The 12569-nt window shown below is 37.0% G+C and overlaps 1 long non-coding RNA gene across 1 annotated transcript; it reads right to left on the reverse strand.

Annotated features, from left to right (window-relative positions):
• Positions 1 to 236: 236 nt before the first annotated feature.
• Positions 237 to 11637, reverse strand: LOC128933501 (uncharacterized). Its single transcript, XR_008482787.1, has 4 exons — positions 11501 to 11637; positions 7271 to 7459; positions 2594 to 2670; positions 237 to 343 (listed from the first exon to the last, which is right to left on the reverse strand). It is a non-coding gene; the product is annotated as an uncharacterized LOC128933501 (long non-coding RNA).
• Between the last annotated feature and the right edge of the window lie 932 nt (positions 11638 to 12569).

The following is a 12569-nucleotide window of genomic DNA, read 5'->3' on the forward strand; positions in this document are numbered from 1 at the left end:
AAGATAAAAGTTTGGGTGCCAAGGGGGTCTCCAGACTGAAATGGACATTTGGGGATTTGTGGCTCAGCTAACAAATGGTCTCATATGGCACTTGAGCCTGTCCAGCAGGGTACATGGCCAAAGCCAAAAATACATTAAAAAAAATTGTGAAGAAGTCAAGAGAAAGAAAAAATGAATTCACCTTTGAAGAAATGCACATGTTGGCTCCTTTTCTTCTGCCACAAGTTTATCACAGGAGTGTAGCTCATGCAGAGGCACTGGGATGTTTCCTTTACACTGGCTTAAAACCAGGGAGAGCTGCACTCAGGGGCTGAGAGTTCTTCTTTAAATATGACAAAATATGCTGCAATAGGGTAAGCAAAGTGATACATCTAGTAAAGAGACATGTTAGAAGCAGAATTGCAAACCTTACAGATAAATAAATGTACTCCATAATTACAAAATATAAGCAGCTCCACTGAAGAAAAAGAGCCTAAAATTTGCTGAATGTTTTTGATGTTGACAACAAACACTTGAACTCGCTCTCCAATTGAACACTACAGTAGGAAGAAAAATGCTCTTACACTGCAGATTTTAGCTAAATCTGATAAGATTTGTAAAGCCTGAGGTGCATTGACAACTCAATACCCTTAATTTGGTGGGAAAGTAACTCAAGGCAGTCTTCATTGACTTTTGCTCTAACACATTAATCACAGAAAGGAAAATTTGGGGTGTCTGGGATCAATTTTTATGACTCCTCCGACTAGCTGGGATCACTGATTTGTTAGGGAATATTTCAAGTTTTTGGCTCCTTTTTGTTATGCATTTTGAGTTGTTGTATGGTTGTTTGTTTTTTCTTTAATTGACTGACTGTTTGACAAGAAAGACTATTTCTTGCAACTGATATATAGAATGAGCTTTTGACATGCAGAACTCTGAGGTCTTGTTTTAAAGTAATTATTTATCTTTTACTTGAATGACACTCTGTGAGGGATTATGGAAGAAAATCATTATAAGGTTGCACATCAGTCAGGATACTTTTCTGCCCCTTCTCTTTGATTTAGACATACACTGCCAAACAAATCAAAGATTACACTTGGGAGCTGCATGCTGCTGTGATGGATCTCTGGAGAGGAAGAGAGAAAAATGAAGTTAAAAAAAAAAAGGTGAAAGGAAACGTGAGGAATGAAAAAAAAGTTTCAGCAAGTGTTGGCTCTGCTGTCAGTCAAATGAAAGAGAAGGGACAACTTGATCTATTGCAAGATCATAGCCAAGGATAAAAAAGTAGAAGTTCTCCCTGACAGAAACAAACACATACACACATATTAATTTTGATTCACTCAATTTTTTGGGTTTCATTGTTCTTTGATAGACAAGGGCTTTTTTCCCTGTTCTGGTGACATGCCAATGCACCAGTACAGCCTCTTGAAGACATAAAGCACACATTCCATGACACAAAATTATATCCTGATATCAATAAGGCTGAGAAATCAGAAGCAAAAATGATGTTTTTCATTAATTTCAGAGCTATTAAAGAATATAATCTCTTAATGCCTCAAAAGACTTGACTATTGAACTTTAACTATAAGTACCACTAATTAGAGGTCTGCAATGCCTGATATGTCTTCAGAGGAGAAAAAAAAAAGTAAATTTCACAAACCAGCTCATTAAAACTGTGATGCTGGCTCACTGCAAACAGCTGTCAGGATGGGTAATTTGGGAGTGCATGTGGGATGAGAGAAGAAAAGCTGCTGGAAACGCAATCCAAAGCAGGGGATGCATCAAAGCCAGCCCAGTGATTTACAAGAGGGTGAGATGGTGAAACTTCCATAGGTGGAAATAAAGAAAACAGGCAGGACTCCTTATATCAGGAGTCACCTCTGAAAATCCCATGACATTTTCCCCTTGGGTACAGTTTTCTACAATGACAGGACAAGCATTACTCCAAGTTGTGCCCTCACAATTAGCTGACTTAATTGCATTAAGACTGTTTTTACCTGTGAATGTACACAGCCTAACTTGTACCACCCTCACCACTAAATGTTTCATATTGGAATGAAGGGGCTGAGGGACAAATACAATTACAGTCATTACAGTAGACTGAAAACAAAGTTTTCTTCAAGGTATCCAAAGAACCTTTAAAACATCAAAAACTTTCATTAAATTGCATTCCAAAACCAATGTAAAAAAACTATATGTTGTTAAAAAAAAACCTCTACAAGTTTACTTTGTCCAAGTAGAGTTTGATGTTACAGCATGTTCAGATTTATGGTGGAAGCATCTCAATTTAATTTTTAACAGGCTGCCTTATGTAAATCTCTAAGTGAGAGAACTCATTAAAAATTGTAGCGGAGAAAACTGTGGAATTAATCTATGAACTTTTTATTCATGACTATCTGGCCCTAGAAAATTATTTGACATTGCATATGGATGTCAAATACTTGCAGACTGAACTCTGCTGGCTGCAACTCTTACTCCCAGCTTGCAGCAATGACAGGCTTACACTTGAACTTAACTAGCTCATTACATCTGTTCTTACATCTAATATCCCTGAAAAGTGATACATGCTCATAAATGTGCATCTGTTATAAAACTTTACCTGAGTTCTCCTCACCTTGGAGATTTCACTCTTTTAGGTGAGATCTGCAGGATCCCTGCTCAGGAATCTGCAGGATTTTGTCCCAACAAAGGCTAGAAAATAGGAAAGGATAAAATCATTGGTGCTTACAAAACATTCTGTATTTCCTGAGCTCCTGTTTCTCTCTCAGGAAGCCTCCCACCAGCTGCAGTCCCTGAGGAGTAGTGAGAGCTCCTGATGTCATACGCCCTCTGAGATGAGTTGATACATGAAGTGAATTCTGTCTTGAAACTGCTTGATGGCCACTTAAATTTAACCGGAATTTAGTTTCTTGAACACATAAAGTATTTTTCTCCTTTTAAAATGAAAGTGAAAACTAATTTTAAAAGTTTCCCTTAAAAAAATATCAACTTGAGACTGCTTCCCACCCCTCCCTTTCTTTCTACCTTAAAAAGTGAAGATTTCAAGAAGAATTTATGAACTTAGATAATGTGCATTCTAGTCTGAAGAAAACCCTCCTTTTCCTCAGGTCTAGTCTGCATTCCTTGTCTCCTCAGAGGCATGGCATTGCACAGATTTGAATTGACAGTGACTTTTACAAAACTCCAATCAGGGTGGTAGGAGCCTTCTAGGAACTTGACTGGAATTTTAAAAAGAGTTTGTATTAATAAGTGGCTGGTGGTTTGTTTTCACTTTTTGAAAGTAGATGGGGAAATACAATCTTACTATTTCTCCTGCATTTAGAAACATAAAGCTTTTACATATACGTGGACTTAGCATTCTATTTGTTCCAACTAATGCCAGTAATGTGCATGTCTGAAAAAAACTATTTTACACATTTATATATGTATATTCCCATCTCTTAAAAGAAATTTTACTGTGATTTATGAGTCTTTTCATTTTTAATCTAGTTTACATGGAACAAAAGAGAACATTAGCTATTGATAAACAGAGATTCAATCACATAAACATCTTATCTAAAAACGCAGACAATTGGGAGCATTTTATTTACCAAATAACCCTATGTGGCTTCATCACCAAAAGAAAATATTTTTCTTAAGATATCTGCATTGATTTTAATTAGGTCCGATCAGCATAAACCAGTTCATTTTCAATAGATACTGACATTCCAATATTCCACATCATATTGATTCAAAATTGTTTTTTGAGAGTTATAACGAGAACAGAAAATGCAACAGAGGCTTGCAATACAGCCTGCTCTATGGAACCAGGTAAATCACACTTTGCAAAATCATTTTCCCCTCTAATAGAGTCAAAAAATGGTTATTATTCTTTAGGGTTGCTGCACTTTAATTTATTCTTCAATTCCCAACTGCCTAAGCAGTTTTTTCAGACCTTGCACAGTCCATCATGTGTTGCATCTATTTTCTGTTTGAGAGAAATTGTCTTGATTTCCATAACAAAATAATACTTTGTGCTATTGTGATAACAATACTGCAACAATCTGAGATATCCACTAACATTTCCCTCCCTGCCTTTGTGCCCAATAAACTGAGATTTCACCAGCACCATCCTAATCCAGTAAGCTTGGTTTTGGCTGAAGCACAGGTCAAGCAGCATTTTACACATTATAAATTATATTAGTTAGATAATATAGCTAATAACAGAAGGATCTCTTTCCTTTTTGCACCAATAATATTTTGGATCAAAAGATGTGACAACTGATCTTGTAGGATGTGGCTGCTGCTCACCAGCCTAGAGTAGCCTGGGGAAATTGTTCAGGCAGAATCTCCGGTTGTTTTTCCCACTATTACAAGGACCCTGTACCATTAGCTGGCAGCAAACTGTTTTTCTGAGTTTGGTGTTGCCTCAAAGCTTTGAGTTTTTGTTGGGAGCTGTAATTCCTAAAGTGGCCATCTCTATCTCCCTAGCCAGACCTCTCCTTTGTACTCTGCCAGCCAGACTTTTCCCCCTTCCACTTATTTCTGCTGAAAACCTGCAGCCTCCAAAACTCCAGCACCTTCTTAGGAACATCAAGTCACTTGGCAGGCTAATTGCTTTTCTGCTCGAAGAAGTTATCAAGTGAGTACACTATTTTCTGTAGTAATTACAGAATGACCCCAGGGCAGACCGTGTACAACAACAAACCTCAGTAAGAAGGCAGATCTTTGCTATTGTAAGTGGATAAAACTCCTCCAGTGTCAATGGGGTTGTATCTCTTTCTGTGGGCAGATAATTTGGCTTGCAATAGTTGGCTCTTGGTTGACTTCCTTTGTCTTTTTAGGAACTATTTCTGTATGAACTCCACCTATAATTGCAGGAAAGCAATTACACCTCTTTTACCTCCAAGGTTACGATGACCAATACTGTCTTAGAACCCAGAGTAGCAAATTTAATTCAAATCATTCTCTCCTTTGCCAACACATGGATCAGGCTGCTCACTTTAATTTTAGAATATTTCAAAGTGCTGCTCGATAAAATCCCCAGATGGCAGAGCATTTAGCTTTCCTCCCCCAGTCAATAACAAATGCATGCTCCTTTCATTGTCTCTATTAAAGGGCTCAGGTGCAATTACATCATGGAAAATCTGGTTCTCTTTTCCACATATTCAGTTAAAGATGAAACTTCTGTGTCCATTGCCATAAGGACTTTAAGGATAAGGACTACAAGGAATGGATCAGCCTGTTACTTGTTCAGACTTGACTGCTTGTACCAGAGTGAAGAAGTAGCTGTTACTGGCCATGATTATAGAAGGAATTAAAAAAAAAAAAAATAAAGAAAGAGGCTAGAGGGAAATATTTTAAACAATTAGCCAGGAGCTCACAGCAGGACACTCATCTGAAGACAAAGCAGGAAACAAGGTCTCAATTGTTTCACAGCTATTTACCTGCTCTGTATCATGCCTTTTTTAAAGATGCTTGTTTAATCATCTTGTTCTTAGCTCCACTGTTTTTTTTCCTTGCAGTTATTATTTCCTTACAGGAAATAATAAACTGGTGTGTTTTATGAAGGCTGCCATTAACTCTGTCAGCCCCGAGAGACAACAGCAACTGCAAACAGGAACTTAAATGCAGAATTGTTAAGCTGATTATGGCAGGGGTTTAATGCATAAACTCATCTTCAAAGGAAGAGATGAAGGCCACAGGGATAAAGGAGATTGCTGGTGGTCAGATGCCTGGGTGAGAATAAACACTGTGGGGAGTCAAACATACAGTTAACCCTGGCCTGGTTCTATTTTTGAAATTCTTAGGAAAAAAAAAAAACATCACCTGGCAAGATAAATGATGACAGAGTTGGATCTCAAAGCCTCAAAGTCATAATAATCAAATTAACCTTGTCATAACAAATAATCAAATTAGCTTACATGTATCTGTCTAGCTTATCTCCAGAAAAGTGGGGAGTGCTTGGAAATCCCATGAGTAAAAACAGAGGAAGATCTGCTGTGTGAGCTCCTAGGCCTATAAACAATCAAATCCACTCCCTGAAGAAATAGTAGCCAAGGTTCTTAAAGGGAATCTGTGCTGTCTGAGAGATCTGATGTGGCAGCATTATCACATCTTTTTGGCAAGCACATTTAGAAAAATATAACACTGCCAAGACAGGTCCCTGTATTCTCCATCAGAACTCTGACACATTCACATTTTGATGCTTTTTTTCCCCTAAATAATAAAGATACAAAATAATTGCAAGGAAGACCCATGGCCTTATGTGAGGGTTAAACCAAGAAGTAAAAGAATCTTGGCTACTTGTATTAAAAGAAATATTAAAATTGCACTTGTACATGTTCAAATCCATGTTCTTCCAAATTCCAGATTCCACAGTATAGCTGTCATTGTTAAAATAAAAGTTAAAAATTGCTCATGTGTCAAAGAAAAGGAAATATTACTCCTGGGCGTTTGTCATTATATCTTAATATTGAAAAAAAAATTGCAATTGTTTCTAATTATCAAGAGTAATGATTCTAAGCATTGTTTCTGAATTAATTTGTTGTAGTCAGCTGTCTGCATTTCTGTTCCTCTACAAACAGGCCAAAAATAATCCTGTCAGATTCATTTGTTTATGTTCAAACAAGGTTTCTTTTCTGTTCCACAAGGCAGGTGATGCTTTGTTAGTTTTATCTGCAGCATGTGTGATCCAATGCTTCAAGTGTACTATGTCTGTCTCTTTTTCCTTTTTAATTGGGATTTTTAAGTGACAACTCATTTTTATGCCGTGCTTGGGTTTTTTAAAGGTTCTCATGTCATTTTACCTACTCTAATGTGGTGTTGCTCAAAGAAAACTGGCATTTATTTGGAAAGAAATGAGTCACTGTCAGCTACCTGAAAGACAAGTGAATCTGCCATCACTCTGGCCAGACTTATTTGTTTATTTGTTTAATTGTTTACACTTCAAGTGCCATCAGAAGTTCTACATAAGTTTACAGTAAAAACACAACCATGGTCACCAGGAATGACAGAGTTTTAACAAGCACAAGAGAACACCAACAGCAAAATTGAGACTTGAGAAAACAAAAAAAAAAGGTGAAGAGAGAGACCTGGTAGGTTACCCAGAGTCTCAAATCCATAGAGGAGGAAAATTCAGACTGGTAGCCCTTGAGTTCCCATTGGCAGTGCTCGGTTTCTTCCCTTGGGAAGATAAATGCATTTACCTCAGCATTCCAGCTGCCTGTAGTTGTGAAGTTAAAATCTGGGGAATGATTTGGTTGTCCACACCAAGGATTACAGCAGAAAATGAAGCCAAAAATGTGCTTACCAGAAATCCTGATGAGCCACCTTCAGAAGTGTGTTTCCACCATTTTTACACCTCCTTGACAATGTTCACAACATCTGGATCAAGTCCATCTAGCCAGCATGCACATGCATTCATTGTTCATTATCCTGAGATCACCTCCTAATCTCCAGGTCCTTCACACTTCTGTCCATCCTGCAATGATGAGATGTTCTGAAAGAAATACAGCAGGGTATTTACCATTTTAATTTGGATTTTCTAAATGAATTATTTTCATAAATAACCATTTTCTCTAAGGTATAAATACATGGCTAATTAAGTCATGCTATGGTTTTTATGGTTTTATAAATACAAGGGTACCATGCCTTGCTATGTTGAAGCAAGCAAAGATTTCCAACTTGCCAATCACCTGGCAAGTTTTCAAGCATCATCTGTAGCAGCATCCTCAGATATTTTACACCATAGGGCATGTGTCTGTAAGCAGCACCTGAATTCCTAAGCAAAGTTTTTTTCCTTCCCCAGGGTACTGAAGCTTCACTTCAGAACAGCAATAAGTCCTTTAACCTTAATAAACAAAATAATAATATAAAAGAATGGTCTAAATGGTTTCCTGCTATTTACATTAACCTTTGAAAAGGTCTTCTGTTTTCTATATTACTCAATACAATTTTTACCCTTTATCTGAAAAATTCAGATTGATACTAAAAGCTGCATGTTTCCAAAACAGCACCACTCCTCATAAATTATCCTTTTCCAACCACACAGTAGTTTTAAGGGAACTGAAATTGCAGGAACCTTGCCATTTACACAAACCCCAAAAAAACATTTAAAAAAAGAATTTGAGACACTGCAGTTACCAATATGTATATATCATGCCATTATAACTTGCTCTTTGTCTCACCATCTACATTTAGATACAAAAGTTCCTGACAAAAATGCATTTGGGCAATATTTGCTTTCAGACTCCTGGGTTTAAAATGTGTCTGAGAGCAGATATTCCAGCAGATGGATGTAAAATTCAATTCAGGGCAGTCTACCATTTTGGAACCTGGGAATAAAATGCTTTTCAAGATTTTACCCATAATTTTTTGTTTCCACACTGGCCCTAATTCTGGGTCCATGCTTTTTTGATAGTTCTTCTTTCATACATTTCATACATCCTTTCCTTTTATTATGTTCTTCCTGTTTTGTGTGGTCAGATTCAGTTTTCAGTAAAGGGTTTAGAAAATGCTCCTTTAAATAACAGAGACAACAGAATGTGGCCTTAGCCACCTCATATATTTATATACATATACATATATAAACATATATTTATACATATGTTTGTAAAAGGATGCTCCAGTACAAGCACACAAATTAATTAACATTGCCTCATTATTGATTAGCCTAACTGCTTCTGAGATAGTGGACTCTTGACTTATCAAAACCTTGCAAAGGATTTAATTTGTATTCTAGTGCTTTCCCTACATGTCTAGAAGCAATTTCAACTTTTCCCTCTTATATCAAGAAGGAAACTTGAGCCAGGAAGTGAAGAGTGTTCAGAGTAAAAGGCATTACATCCAACACCACTTTAAAAACATTACACATGCAGTGAAAATGAAGCTTGGAGAGAGAATGCATGCTTTGAGCAATTATAGGTGAGAGATTTTTTTTTTTCAGATTGCACTTTATTTGTGATGTCTCATTAAAGTGACAGTTTCTTAGAGAGTGGAGAGTAATTTGAATTAATACAGTATGCATTACATATATATTGCCATATGGATACTGCAATTCTTTAATGAAATAGAATTAAAAATGTAAGTTATTTGTGGGCATAGCCGAAAGTGTATTTCCAGGGAGATGAATACATAGCAAATCTCTGTAAATTCATGAGATATCAGCGTAGGTGTCAGCAAGTAAGAAAACACATTACCAGTAATAGGAAATATTTTGGCCCACTAGTAATTAATTAAAAATTTTCATAGACTTCCAAGTGTCTCATGTGAAAGTTCAAGCATCAAAGTGAAATTTCAGTAATTAACTTGTTTGTTTTAAGAATGAAAGTAGCTTCTGTGGCCAGCACTAAACTGAAGTATTTAGACACATCGTCCAAAATTTGATAACTTAGTTAATTCCTTCTTAATTTCTTTGTCTGAATATACAAACTTCTGAAAAATGTCATACATCATGCTGATGTCTTACCTAATGTATGTTTATGCCATCATTTCTTAATTTTTTTTATTCATTGTAAGCCTTTTCCTTTTGTAATAAACTTTTGTGCAATGCAATAAATTCCTGTGAAAAAGAAGAAGGTTCATTGTTACTTTAACTAAAATATTACATGATTTCAGAAGGCCTGTGCCTCTCAGGATTCAAATTACACAGTTTTTAATTAGAAAAATCCCAATAGTAGTAGATATTATAGGCTAGAGGAAGAAGTTTATATTTTACCAGGATGGATTCAGAAAATCTGTTGGAATACTAGGATGGAATATGCATTATTTTTAACTTATTAATATGTTTTAAAGCAACTTCAACCTTCAGAAATAAAAGTTTAGGAAAAGGCCTAGAGGATCAAAAAATGACAATGATGATGCTTTGAAAAAAACTGTGTTTAAGTTGTCTTTTAATCTCAAAAATTCAAGGCTTAGGCTGAGATGAATGAACATTTATAAAGAAGATCAGCCATGTTATCCTTACATCCCTGCACACTCCTAACATGGAAATATTTTTAATGTCTCTGGAGAAGTCTACTAGTCTACTATCTTTTTTAGGGAGGAAAAGTTAAAAAAGTTAACTTAAAAAAGTTAGTTTTTCCTTTGTCAATCACACTAATTTTGCCAATGTTCTTTTTTACAAGAGAGATTCCTTGGCAGAGCATTGTGACTAACTGCTGAGCGGGCCCTGCACACCCAGAAACTGTATAGAAGGTTTTGGAGAAGATCTTCCCCTTCTTAAAAAACATTATTTTTCCCATCTAGCCACAAGCAAACTAAATACTTTCACTGTTTTCACTTGGCCTCCTCTGTCCTTTTCCCTTCTATTCTTACATCTAATTTTTCAGTGCTGTGGCTCCGCTTTCTGTACTTCTCTCTCTGCTCACTTTCTTCATTACTCCCTCTTCCCATTTATCCCAAACCAAGGCAGGTGCTGTGTAACCCCCCAGGAGCACATTTCTCTATTAATCTATTTCTAATAGGTGTTTCTATCAATTCCTTATTTCTGTGCTGGGCTTTCCCCATGTCAACAATCCCACTGAGTTTAGTGCAGCCACACACACGAGCAAAGTCAGAAAAGAGGTTTTGAAGCTTTTGCTGGATGAGAATCTGCAAGCAGACAGAACATTTTAGTGGAAATTCTTTGGAAATTTTGTGGAAAGTAACTGTGTTCCAGTCACTGCTTAAATATCCAGAGAGCCCACCCCAAAATAGGGTTTGTTGGGCTGAAGTGATGCACAGACGTGTCCCAGGCCCTCTCTCCTTAGTAAGGAAAATGAACAGAAATTGTTGAGCTCTGAGCTGTTCTTCATCATATTGGAATGAAAGCAATAATGAATCAAATATTCTTGGGCAAAATTTGTGAAGATTAATTCAGGACATTGAACATTCATTTATTAAAATGATAAAAAAGTATCAAAAATTACAGAAGTATCTGGTGCTTCTTTTTCCATGCACTTCTGACACATAGCATTATAGCAGAAAAGGGAAAAAGAAAGGGATATGCTTTGCCCTTGAGAGCAATAATATGATTACAAGAAGACAGTTTCAGATCTATTGAATATTTCAAACCATACATTTTAATGTGTGTTTCATTAACTTTGGGGTGGCAATGAAAAGGAGGCTCCTTCATGTTTTTTTTTCTCATACTGTTCCACTTCATTATTAAGCAATGATGCCAAGCTGTTCACCAGGATTGCTGCTAGCAGGCTTGAACAGCTTCTGCCAAGTGTGATTAATGCAGATCAAACAGAGTTTATTCAGTGGAAGAGATTGGCAGATAACATTTATCATCTCTTAAGAAAGTTGGGATTTCCAGACTGACGTCAGGCTGGCGATAAACTTAGAGGCTGAAGGATGTTTGACCAACTAGTTTTGCATATCCTTTAGAAGAAAGTTGAATTCCACTTTGATTAGATTTGAAACCTGAAGAGAGCCTCATTTACATGCAAAGCCTCCTCCAGTGGTTAACTTTGTTGTGGAAAGGACAAGGCATATCAAGAGGCTTATCAGTGACTGTACTTTTTTTTTATAAGTATAAAGACTGTGTGTCACTCACCAATGCAGAGCAGCTGGCACTGGCCAAATCAGCGTCCTCAGGCTGCATGTAGGGTGGGGGAATAACCCAGCATGGATTTAATTCCTGCTTTGTTAGCTGGAGCAGGCAGTTCCTTCCATTTTTATGTTCTTTCTGTCTGCTTTGCAGTATAAACTTTGCAGAATTCAGAGGAAGTCTGAAGTACAAAACAGTATTTTGCTGTCTTAGGTGAATATCTTTCTAAATAATGAGAAGATTTTAATGAGAAAACCGAAAGTTATTTAGTCTTTACCTTTCTCAAAAGCCATTATCCTTAGGTTGTTTTCCTGGCTGCTGAGCAACACAAAAGCTGTGCTGAGAAACTCATTCAGTTTCTAAGATCTATTGCTTGGCCTTGAACCTCTTGCACAGACCTCTGCACAAAGATCTTCTTAGAATAACAGTTTTCCACTTCCTCCACCTTCCCCAACCAAACACAGCCCTAATGGCAGTCAGCATAATAAAAAGTCTCCAGCACAAGAAAACAAGTTCCTAACTGCAGTCAGCTAATCTCTGAGACACCCTGAGCTGTCTCAGGTGTTTGGAGGCAGCAGAAAGCTCATTAGCACCAGATAAATCACATCCCCAGGCTCAGCCAGCTCATCAAAGGGAGGTTATAGCCCATATAAAACTGTCTTGGGCACGAAGACCTTTGCTTCCCTCCCATTTTGCCTCACACTGACATAACCTCTTCTGCCTGAGCAAGAATTTCTCGGCAGTGACAAAAGTCCCTTTTTGATATCACTGTGACCTACCTGAGGCCTCTGTTTGTCACCACCAATTCCCACAGACGACTTCTTTGGAAGGTGCTGTGGTTTCCAAGGCTCCAAATTAGAAAGTTTACTTGGTTTATCTTCTTATAGAAAGGATACTTCATAAAAATAAGAATAATTGTTTATAACAAGCAGCTTTTTCTCTATGCAACAAAAGAAAATGGAGAGATTATTTTAGTCTCACTCTATAGCTACTTTTAGCAATTGCAGGTAGCATTTTTTTAGCATGGTTGTTTCCTCAATGTGGCTGAAGCCATGGCTCAGATTTTGCATCCCTT

Source organism: Melozone crissalis, unplaced genomic scaffold (genome assembly GCF_028551555.1).
Source record: "Melozone crissalis strain CALT ecotype California unplaced genomic scaffold, PUWL_Pcris_2 ptg000009l_1, whole genome shotgun sequence".
Classification (NCBI taxonomy): domain Eukaryota; kingdom Metazoa; phylum Chordata; class Aves; order Passeriformes; family Passerellidae; genus Melozone; species Melozone crissalis.